We start from the raw sequence: 12,037 nt of genomic DNA, 5'->3' as shown, positions 1-12,037 counted from the left end.
GATTTACAAGGATGTTGCCAGGACTAGAATGTGAGCTATAGGGAGAGGTTGAGTAGGCTGGGTCTCTATTTCATGGAGTGCAGGAGGATGAGTGGAGATCTTATAGAGGTGTACAAAATCATGAGAGGAATAGATCGGGTAGATGGACAGAGTCTTTTGCCCAGAGTAGGTGAATCGAGGATCAGAGGACATAGGTTTAAGGTGAAGGGGAAAAGATTTAATAGGAATCAGAGAGGTAAATTTTTCACACAAAGGGTGGTGGGTGTATAGAACAAGCTGCCAGTGGAGGTAGTTGAGGCTGGGATTATCGCATTGTTTAAGAAACAGTTGGACAGGTAAATGGATCGGACAGGTTTGGAAGGTTGCGGACCAAGCGCAGGCAAGTGTGACTAGGGTAGATGGGACATTGATGGCCGGTGTTGGCGAGTTGGGCCGAAGGGCCTGTTTCCACACTGTATGACTCTATGACTCCATCATCAAGATCTCTGGTTACATCACGTGTCATTGACTGAAGAGACCCATTCTGGAGATGACAACACTGTTTCACTCAATGACTGCATGACTGTCCAAGCAGTTGTTTTTATATCTCATGGAACGGGTAAGTTTCTCATACTTTCAAAGCATGGTGGCACAGTGGTGCAGTGGTAGAGTTGCCGTCTTACAATGTCAGAGACCCACTGTATGTTGAATCCTGACTACGGGTGCTATCTGTATGGAGTTTGTATGTTCTTCCTGTAACCACATGGGTTTTCTCTGGGTTCTTCCCACATTTCAAAGACGTACAGATTTGTAGGTTAATCAGCTTCTGTAAAATTGTCCCTCATGTATGTAGGATTGTTGGTCAGTGCGGATTCTGTGGGTTGAAAGTCCTGTTTCCACGCTGTATCTCTAAAGTCATAACCTTTTGAAAATGGATGGAACTATACAAATACAGATCTTTTCTATTTACCTTTCTTTGTGCATATATTAGTTAGCGTACAGCAGAGGTAAGAATAGTTTTCCAATTGCCTTTGTGTGAAACAGAATTGTGCTGTATTTATGTGTTCTTTCTGTCCTCTGCTCCATGCAATCTATTGGTATCCATTCCAGTTCTAATGAAATACCGTGGCCTGCCTCACTAACTCTGTTTCTCTGTTTCCTGACAATGCCTGATCTGCACTGCTTGATTGTTCACTGAAACAACTTGTATTAAACTTGTAGATCAGCGAGTCTATCAAGCAGACAAATGGCGCTGAGATGTAGAAACAAGGAACTGCAGATGCTGGTTTTCCAAGGAAAGACACAAAATGCTTCAGTTTTGAAGGTTAGATCGCATGGGATCCAGGGCATTTGAAATATAATTGCTTTGAAGATAGGGTACCTACGGAGGTGGCAGAAAGTTGTTTTTCAGTGTGGATCGTGGGGCTGTAATCTTAGATCACTTTTTTCACTGTCCACAAAATGACAATTTTGGTGCCATAACCATACTAAACACACTAACCAAACGGCACTTTGACGCAGCAGGAATAGTTGCTGCCTTACAATGCATACAGCACCAGAGACCTAGGTTTGATCCCAACTACGGTTTCCACATGACCGTGTGGGTTTTCTCCGAGATCTTCGGGATCCTCCCACACTCCAAAGACCAGTTTGTAGGTTAATTGGGTTGGTATAAATTGTAAATTGTCCCTTGTGTGTGTGTGTGTAGGGTGATGTTCATGTGCGGGGATCGCTGGTCGGCACACACTCGGTTGGCCGTAGGGCCTGTTTCCGCCCTGTATCTCTTAAGTAAACTAATCGTAGGACACAACAGTTGTAAATTCTGCAACAACCTGAGTAGTCAGAATCAAAAACTTTGAAATGACATGAAAATAAATGTTGATCAGTGAGGCAGGCGTATTTGTACAAGTGGCAATTGCCAAGACTGTAAACTGTTGATGCATATAGTACTGTACTTGCTAGTATTGGCAAGCATTCCTGTCTCGTGTGTATAATTTGATATATGAGGGAAGTACTGTAAACATACAATGGTACACATTGGAAGTGCTATGAAGTCTATTCAAATGTCACATAAACTCTTATTAGTTCAGAAAAATCACATGGTAATTAAAATGATTCAAAAACACTTATTTCATATATTAAATATATTCTGCACGTTGAATTGCTGATGAAAGGCTAAATCTTTCATTACATTAAACTTAAGAACAAGAGCAGAGCAATGAAGTTGCACATACTGATATGACAAGTAAATCTCAGTAACATATTATTAAACAATGCAGCAGCATCCTACGAGGCAGTTACACGTTGGATTTGTCTGGATATGGAATGATAGAGCAATTCAGAACATATATGGGAACATGCCCATCGGCCCAACTAACCCATCCCATCCAATAACTGGCCCACCACTGATTCAAGACTCCTCAACCTGTAGTTCCCAGGCTTTTCTTTGCAACTTTTCTTAAAGGGGTGACATTGGTCAGCCTCGTCTTTTTGGACCCCACCTGTGATTATTGTTGATATGAATATCACTGCCTGACTCTTCACAATATCTTCTCCAGCTTACCACAAATTCTGAGGGCACTCTTTAGACTTTTGAGATACAGCGTGGAAACAGGCCCTTCGGCCCATGGAGTCCATGCCGACCAGCGACCCTCATACACTATCCTACACACTCAGGACAATTTATAATTTTACCAACGCTAATTAACCTAAAAAATCTCTATGTCTTTGGAGTGTGGGAGGAAACCAGAGCACCCGGAGAAAACCCATGCAGGTCACGGGAAGAATGTATGTACTTCGCACAGATAGCACCTGTAGTCAGGATTGAACTTAGGTCTCTGGCGCTGTAAATCAGCAACTACTGCTACTCCATTCTGTGCTGCCGAAATAGAGGGGATTTATCTATCATTATACTTTCTAAGATCTCTAGCGCCTCCTCTTCTCAATGCGGACTCTCTTTAAGACATCACTAATAACTATCTCAAGTTGCCCAGCATCCATGTCTTGCTCCATGAAAAATACAGATGAGAAATATCCATTGAACACGTCACCCATCTCCTGTGGCTCCACATATAGATTCCCTCGCTGATCTTACATTGGATATGTTGTACTTCTCACAAGGAAGCACTGGGATAGAATTCTAACATCGGCGGACATTTTCTGGTAGGCTTTGCCAATTTAAATTTTAATTAGATCAAAGTGAATTGAGATTAACCAAGTAATGCACTGTAAAATGTAATAAAATATTCACTCACATCCATGCCTTCCAGTTTATTGTGCATCTGTAAGCTTCTATAGTCTTGCGATTCATTCTTAATTATTTTTAAAAGCAGAATTCCTTTTACATGACATAAAATGTACATGAATTCTTTTTCGTATTATAACAGAATCGATTCAACCCCTTATGCCTGCATTTCCTGTCTGAAGGAGCTACCAATTACTTCCACAGGTCTGATGAAGGGTGAAATCAGGAAATAATTATATTTCCTTCCCCTCTCCGCCTACCGAGGGGAGGGAGGCAGTTGGGGAGAGGGGATGGGGGAGAAAAAGATAATTATTTCCTGCACCACTAAAATATATCAAAACTGCATGATCTAGCTGTGGGGTTTACAGCTGGACCATAATCTGGAAATCATGAGTGTGTGAGTGAATTTAAACCATACATTTTTTCAAAATTAGCCGTGCAGTACCCTACTTCAGAAAGTATAAAAATGTATGTACTAGCAGTGACATAAAACAAAGTTGTCTCAGTAGGATTCATAACTAAAACTGAAAACAGTATGTGGCATCTACCTCCCATGAAAGAATGTGGATGCAGATTCAAGAGTAAATGTAAGAGAAAATCATTATATATACAGGTATTATTGATTTGGACAAGGCGATTGAAGGCTTTGTTGTCAAGTTTGCGGAAGATACGAAAATAGGTGGAGGGGCAGGTAGTGTAGAGAAAGCAGGGACTCTGCAAAAGGGCTTAGACAGGTTGGGAGAGTGGGCAGATAAGTGGCAGATGGAATATAGCGCAGCAAAGTGTGGAGTCATACATTTTGGTAATCCAGAAATTGGAGGTGCAAAGGGACTTGGGAGTGCTGGTGCATGATTCCCAAAAAATTAATCTGTAAGTCAAATCAGTAGTAAAGAAAAACTCACTGCTAGCATTTATTTCAAGAGGGCTTGTATACAACAACAGGGATGTAAGGTTGAGGCTCTATGAGGCGCTGGTAAGGTCGCATTTGAAATATTGTGAGCAAGTTTGGGCACCATATCTGAGGAAGGATGTGCTGGCTCTGGAGAGGGTCCAGAGGAGGTTTACAAAAATCATCCTAGGAATGAATAGGTTAACCTATGATGAGCGTTTGACGGCCCTGGGTCTGTACTCGCTGGAGTTTAGAAGAATGAGGGGGGACCTCATTGATATATACAGAATGGTGAAAGGCTTGGATATAGTGGATGTGGAGAGGATGTTTCCATTAGTGGGAGAGTCTAGGACCAGATGTCATAGCCTCAGAATTAAAGGACTTTCCTTTACGAAGGAGATTAGGGGAAATATCTTTAGAACAGAGGGTGTTGAATCTGTGGAATTATTTGCCACAGAAGGGTGTGGAGGTCATGTCTGTGTATATATTTTTAAGGCAGAGATAGATAAGATTCTTGATTAGTACAGGTGTCAGAGGTTATGGGGAGAAGGCAGGAAAATTGAGTTAGGAGGGAGAAATAGATCAGCCATGATTGAATGGCGGAGTAGACGATGGCTGAATGACCTAATTCTACTCCTATCACTTCTGACCTTATGAAACTGGATCCCCTTCTTAAAAGGAAGCATTAGCAAGCCTTTGAAGAACGAGCAAGAGGTTGAAAATATTTACAAAACCAAAAAATTACAGATGCTGGCTATCTATCTTCTATATTACTAAAAGTCTGATCTTGACCGCTTTTGGCCCACGGTGCTGCGATTTCCGAGAGAATGCCGCCACCTACGGCCGTCATTTTTGGCCACCTCGCTCAGAGCCCACGTCTGCCTTCCTGGACCAGAGGATTTTTCCCATCGATGAAAAATCAGACATATTAATGTTTTTTTTAAATTCACCATTCTCTCTGCCGCCCCTGCTGGAGGGAGTGTGTGGGACTATAAAACCAGGAAGTGGTGTACCTCGCTCAGTCTCTGCAAGATGGAGGTCACGTCTCTCTGAATAACACTGAACACATGTCTACTCAACTGTGAGTGCCCTTAATGTGGTTTGAAAATGAAAATATGGTTGGTTTGAAGTAAAAAGGCACTGCCTACAAATGGTTGTTTGGGGGGTTTGGGTTGAAGTAAAAAGGCACTCTCTCTCTCTCTCCCCCCTCTCTCTCTCTCCCCACCTCTTCCCCCCCTCCCCCTCTCTCTCTCTCCCTCCCTCTCCCTCCCCCCCCCCTCCCCCCCCTCTCTCCCCCTCCTCTCTCTCCACTTTTTCTCCCCATCCTCCCCTCCATCCCCTCCCCCCACCCTCCCTCCCCTAAACCCTCCCTCCCCTCCACACCCCCTCCCCCCACCACCCCCTACCCTCTTCCCTCCCTCCCTCCCCCTCCCTCCCCTGCTCCCCAACTCCCCTCACCCCCCCCTCTCTCTCCCCCCCTCACTCTCACCCCCTCTCTCCGCCCCTCCCCTCTCTCTCTCCCTCCCTCCCTCTCCCCCTCCTCCCCAACCTTTCCCCCCCCCTCACCCACCCTCCCTCTTCTCCTCTTCTCCACCCCCCTCTCCCTCTTGCCCCCCTCTCTCTCTGTCTCTGCCTCTCTCTCTGTCTCTGCCCCTTATCTCTCTGCCCTCACTCTCTACCCCCGCCCCCCCTCTCTAGATGTGACTGCAAGTTGGGGTCTATGCGTCAGTAGATAGGGTGGTTATGGGGTAAAATGAGCAAATTAATAATAGTGATATAATATCAAGGGGGGTAATTAGCGTGTGTGTGGCGGGGGGTAGTTAGTGTGTGTGACGCTGCATGCCGCCTCCCTCCCCCCCCCACAACCGCACGTTGGGGAAACAGACCCAACGGGTCAGCACTTGTTCTAGTATATTACTAAAACGCTCATCTTGACCACTTCCTATCTGTGTTGTAATTAAATTTGCACAAAAAAGATTCCCCATAGCGCTACTATTTTTAGCCACCTTACTCACCACTCTCCCCTGCTGTAGTTCAAATAAGTTTTGTTCCGATCGGTGAAATGTTATGAAGATTTTGAAGGATCCCCCTCCCCCACATCCCGTTAACTTTTTTCCAGAACTTTATAATTCTGTCCCTTTCCTTTACTTTCTTTGATACTTCTTCTTGAATGAAGCCTTCAGCAGCAACAAAAGGATAGTGAGAAAAATTACTTCAATTTTACCCAAATCCCACTCATTACTTTCTCCTCATGTGTTTAGATGTTTCTCCTTGTGCGTTTAATTGTAGAATAAATGTTGGGAGAATTGCTTGCCTTAGTTATACAGTGAGATGTTTTATACAAGTCTGCCTCAGTTTAACATCTCTGACGATGTTTCAAACAAAAAAAAAAGTAAGACTTGTTTGGTGCCAAAGTGTCAGCTTAATCTACCTAACAAAGTTCTGGAATGACCATTTGCCTACAATCTACTGAACTTGTGGTTTGTGAAACTAATTTCAGTTTTTTAACCTGTCAGATATGCATGGATATTTAAACTACAATAATAATGCAATGCCAAGTATTGCGTGGCACAGTGGTGCATCAGGCAGCGCTGCTGCTGCACAGCTCCGGTAATTCACATTCCCTCCAATCATTAGGTGGTGGTGACTGTGTGGAGTTTGCAGACTCTCACTGCACCTGTATCAGTTATCCCACAGGTGATCTGATTTCCTTCCACATCAAATGTACGTTCATAAAGGGCCTGTCCCACGAGCATGCGACTCCATGCGGCGAGCGACACCTAATGTGGTCGCTTGAGCCGTACGGCCTCGCGGGGCCGGTCCCACTTCGATCGCCGGAGCCGTATGGAGTTGTGCGGAGTTGGTCCCGACATCGCGCGGGGCTCCGAAAAACTGACCGTGTTCAAAAATTCTGCGCGGCAACGGCCTGCCGGCCCGCAGCCCCCTCGACGTTGTACGCACCGCCTCGACAGGCGACACCTTACGCAGCGTCTTGACGCTGTACGTCACGCGCGAACATCCTGCGGACTTCACTCAAACATCACATCACTCACTAGACCTCCGCGCGGCCCCGCTTCCGGTTTAGTCGCGCTTGCCGCATGCAGGTTGCATGCTCGTGGGACATAGGAGCAGAATTAGGCCATTATGCCCTTTGAGTCTACTCAGCCCTTCAGTCGTGGTTGATCTACCTTTCCCTCTCAACCTCATACTCCTGCCTTTCCCCCCCATAACCCTTAACACCCGTACTAATCAAGAATCTGTCAATCTCCACCTTAGAAATACCCATTGTCTTGTCCTCCACAGCTGCCTGTGGCAATGAATTCCACCATCCTCTGACTGAAGAAATTCATCCTTATCACCTTTCAAAGATCTATCCGTGGTGTGGCAGCGCCTAATGGCAGCGGCTTGACTGCAGTCCGTCTGTATTTTTAAAATTTTTGTCTCGTTAAATGTATGTGTTGATTCTAGTTTTAATTATTTTTTTAGCTGTGTATATGTGTGTGGTTTAATCTCTACCCTGCCGATTTTGGAACGGGAAGAGCTGTGTTGGCGCGCGGCTGTCACCCGACTTCGGAGCTTCGGAGGCTCCGGCCGCAGGCTCGGTGGACAGGAACATCGGGAGCTCCAGGTCCCTGTTGGGAGACCACTTTTCGGAGCTCTCGCAATGGCAACTTCTCCCGCTGGAATCGCGGGGTTTAAATGACTAACATCGCTCGGCGCGGTTTAAAGGCCGCGGGACTTACCATCGCCTGCCGGGGGCTTTAACATCGGAAGCCCCAGTCGCCTCGACGCTGCAGTTGGACTGCTGGACCGCGGGAGAAGAACAAAGGGAAGAGATAAGACTTTTGCCTCTCATCACTGTGAGGAGGTGTTGGAGATTCACTCTGATGGATGTTTGTGTAAATTGTGTTAAGTGTAGGTCTTGGTTTTTTTTGTAATGTTAAGACTGAAGAAAATGCAATTTTGTTCAAACCAAGCTGTTTGAATGACAATAAAAGGCATTCTATACTATTCTATTCTATTCTATTCTATCCTTTTATTTATGCTGGCAAGTTAGTTTGCCATTGTAAATGTCCCCTAGTTTATGAGGTGCCAGGAGAATTCAAGGGGTGATGTGCATGTGAGCAAGAATACGTTGCAGGAAGATAAGTAGGGGTATGGAACAGAGAGACAGCATGGACAACGGGCCAAATAGCCTGCTGCCGTGTTGAATGAAATTAAGGGAAAGACACAAGTAAAATATATGTATGGATTTCATTTTTTTTAAATTACAAGAGAAAAAAAGAAAGTCAACTCTTGCTGTAAGTAGATCAACGACTTTGTCTGACTGTAAAGGATTTAACTATGAATGACCATGTGATGGTTCTGCAACGGTAACCAATTATTTTAAACTCCTCCAAAAAAAAGCTGGTTGTATAAATAAACATAACAAAGTAAAAGATCCTGACTCTGTGGACTCGGGATCTCTCTGAGGGACAAGTGCATAAAGGCAAACAATATTAAATTACTACCATAAAGTCATTGTTCACTAAAGCGCCACAGAATGACATTTAAATGCTCTTTTATGTTCAATAAAGGAACTTAGAAAGGCTTTCTCAGCATTCTTAGTGCTTAAATAAGCACGCCGGAGAGGTCAGGCATAATATATTGGAAGGAAGAGTAACTAACCAGTAAAACACTGAGAAAGGGGATAAATGGGTACATTTTGGAGTGGAAGTCAATGGGTGCCACTGATATCAATGCTGGGCTTCAACCGTTTATAATCGAGTAGGACTCAACTGAAGGGGCCAAATGTTTCATAAGTTATGAAGTTAAGGAGAACACAAAAAGCCTATGTAGATTTATAGTTCATTTCTGTAAGTGGGCAAAAAGTTGGCAGATGGAGTATAAAATGTGCAAATGTGAGGTTATCCACTTTGGAAGGAAGAATGTTAAACCAATTATTACTTAAAAGTACAGAGAGTTGTACAGAGTTGTAGATGTAGCCCAGTTCGTCACAAAAACCAGACTTTCCACCATCAACTCAATTCTACACTTCAAAGCAACCAACATAAGGCTTATCCCACCCCAGACATTTCTTCTTCTCCCTGCTCCTGTCCAGCTGTAGGTACAGAAGCTTGAAAGTGCACACCACCAGACTCAGGAACAGCTATTTCCCCTCTGTTATTTGGCACGGACTAGAAGGGTCGAGATGGCCTGTTTCCGTGCTGTAATTGTTATATGGTTATATGGTTATATGGTTATCAGGCTCCTGATAGTTATTTCCATAAGGTAGGGTTTTCACCTCAGGGGAGTGGGATCCAAAGCAGTCATTTGCAGTAGTGAACACAGATATCTGCAAGAATAATAGGTTAGTAATAGTGGGGGGAGGGGGAGGGGGTTAATCTTGCAAATATCAACTGGGACTGCCATAATGCCGAGGGCTTGGATGGGCTCAAAACATTACCCTAGTCAATACATATAATCTGATATATCTTGTGTGGCCTCGATATCTCCTGTCAGTGCTCTAACTATTGAGTCCCATATCACTATAACTCTCCCTGTCTCCATCCTTCCCCACTGTGTACGAGAGCCAGTCGTAGTGCCAGAGACCTGGCTGCTGGTGCTCTCCTCAGAAAGGACATACCCCACGACTGTATCTGAAATGGTAGACTTTACTTTAGCCTTTAGAGATTTTAGAAATACACTGTGGAAACTGCCCCTTCAGCCCACCGAGTTTACTCCAAGCACGATCACCCTGTACACTAACATCATCCTGCACACTATGAAAAATGTATTATTTTACTAAAGCCAATTAACCTACAAACCTGTATGTGTGTGATGGGGGGGGGGGGGGGGGGGGGGGGGGGGGGGCACAGTGAAACAGTGTTAGAGCTGCTATCTTACAGTGCCAGAGACCTGGGTTCGATCCTGTCTATGGCCCCATAGCAAAAAGCGTCCATGTCGCGGGGCTGGAATCTGGAAGTATCCTGAACTAATTCTGCTACCACCATCTCTATTGCGACAAGTGATGGCTTCCACTGATTGTCGCCGGAAGCTTGCGTCCTTTTCAGGATGGACGATGACAGCGAGGTCAACATTTGTAACAAGAAGGACACGAAAAGAAGAAGAAGATCCTGTCTATGGGTTCTATCTGTACAGATGCTGTACGTTCACCCCGTGCCCAGCGTGGGTTATTCTCCGGGTGCTCCAGTATCCTGGCACACTCTAAAGACGTATAGGTTTGTAGGTTACACAAAAAAGCTGAATGAAGGGTTTCGGCCCGAAACGTTGCCTATTTCCTTCGCTCCATAGATGCTGCTGCACCCGCTGAGTTTCTCCAGCTTTTTTGTGTAACCTTCGATTCTCCAGCATCTGCAGTTCCTTCTTAAACACTAGGTTTGTAGGTTAATTGGCATCGGTGAAAATGTTAAATTGTGCCTAGTGTGTAATATTAGTGCTAATGTATGGCGTGATCGATGGTCGGCATGGTTTCAGTGGGCTGAAGGGCCTGTTATCGCGCTGTATCTCAAAAGTCGTACGTCTTTGGAGTGTTGGAGGAAACCGGAGCATTTGGTGAAAACCCACACAGTCACGGGGGGAACATACAACCTCCGTCCAGACAACACCCACAGTTAGGATTGTACCCAGGTCTCTGGCACTGTAAGGCAGCAGTTCTACCACTGCACCACCGTGCCACCCCCTTCGTCACTGTGCTGCCTCCGTATATTTGCTACTGAGGGGAATGGCCACAGATGAATCCTATACTGCCTGCCAGCCCCCTCTGCCTTTCCTGGTGGTCTCCCAGCTACCTTGGGTGTGGCCACCTCACTGAGTATTGTGTGCAGTTTTGGTCTCCTAATTTGAGGAAGGAAATCCTTGCTATTGAGGCAGTCCAGCGTAGGTTCACGAGGTTAATCCCCAGTATGGCGGCACTGTCATATGAGGAAAGATTGGAAAGACTGGGCTTGTATTCACTGGAATTTAGAAGGATGAGGGGTTATCTTATTGAAACATATAAAATTATAAAAGGACTGGACAGGCTAGATGCAGGAAAAATGTTCCCGATGTTGGGGGAGTCCAGAACCAGGAACCACAGTCTAAGAATAAATGGGAGGCCATTTAAAACTGAGATGAGAAAAAACGTTTTCACCCAGAGAGTTGTGAATTTGTGAAATTCTCTGTCATGGAAGGCAGTGGAGGTCAATTCACTGGATGGATTTAAAAGAGAGTTAGATAGAGCTCTAGGGGCTAGCGGAATCAAGGGGTATGGGAAGAAGGCAGGCACGGGTTACTGATTGTGGATGATCAGCCATGATCACAATGAATGGCAGTGCTGGCTCGAAGGGCCGAATGGCCTCCTCCAGCTCCTATTTTCTATGTTTCTATGAAACTCCTATCTGTGATGCACTCAACATACCAAATGCTACGGAATGACTCCAAGTGCATCTCCAGCAGTTAGACAGGAACAGCAGCTGGTGCACTTGCAGATAGTCACCTAGAGCAGCACCTCATGGCTTCACACGGATAGATGTCAAAAGAATATCCTATCTGCAGGCCCTTTAATGAAGTTCCTCTCTGCACTATTGATTTGACCATCACATTAGTCTACTCTTCGCAGTGAAATTACTACGTTGGTTGATAGAGTAGTAAATCAATTTTTAACCCATCATTTTGAGGTCAGGTATCTGAGAGGGAAAGATTTGATAGGAACCTGAGGGACAGAGGGTCGTGGGTATATAGAACGAGATGCCAGGAGAGATAGGTAAGGCAGGTGATATAACAACATTTCAAAGACACTTGCACAGGTACATGGAGAGGAAAGGTTTATGAAGGCCTCATGTAATGTAGGTAGTTAGGCCCTTATTTATCTATATGCAAATATTTTTGCACACATACCCTGGATGCCTTTATCCTTTAATTTTAGCAGAATGACCAGCAGTACA

At 44.9% G+C, this 12,037-nt stretch overlaps 1 protein-coding gene across 44 annotated transcripts in view; it reads right to left on the bottom strand.

Moving 5' to 3' along the window:
• Window positions 1-12,037, bottom strand: part of eya4 (EYA transcriptional coactivator and phosphatase 4) — a 408,000-nt gene that overhangs the window by 172,419 nt on the left and 223,544 nt on the right. The window lies entirely within an intron of this gene.

This window comes from Leucoraja erinacea, chromosome 5 (assembly GCF_028641065.1).
Source record: "Leucoraja erinacea ecotype New England chromosome 5, Leri_hhj_1, whole genome shotgun sequence".
Lineage (NCBI taxonomy): Eukaryota > Metazoa > Chordata > Chondrichthyes > Rajiformes > Rajidae > Leucoraja > Leucoraja erinaceus.
This window is presented reverse-complemented; position numbering and strand designations above follow the sequence as displayed.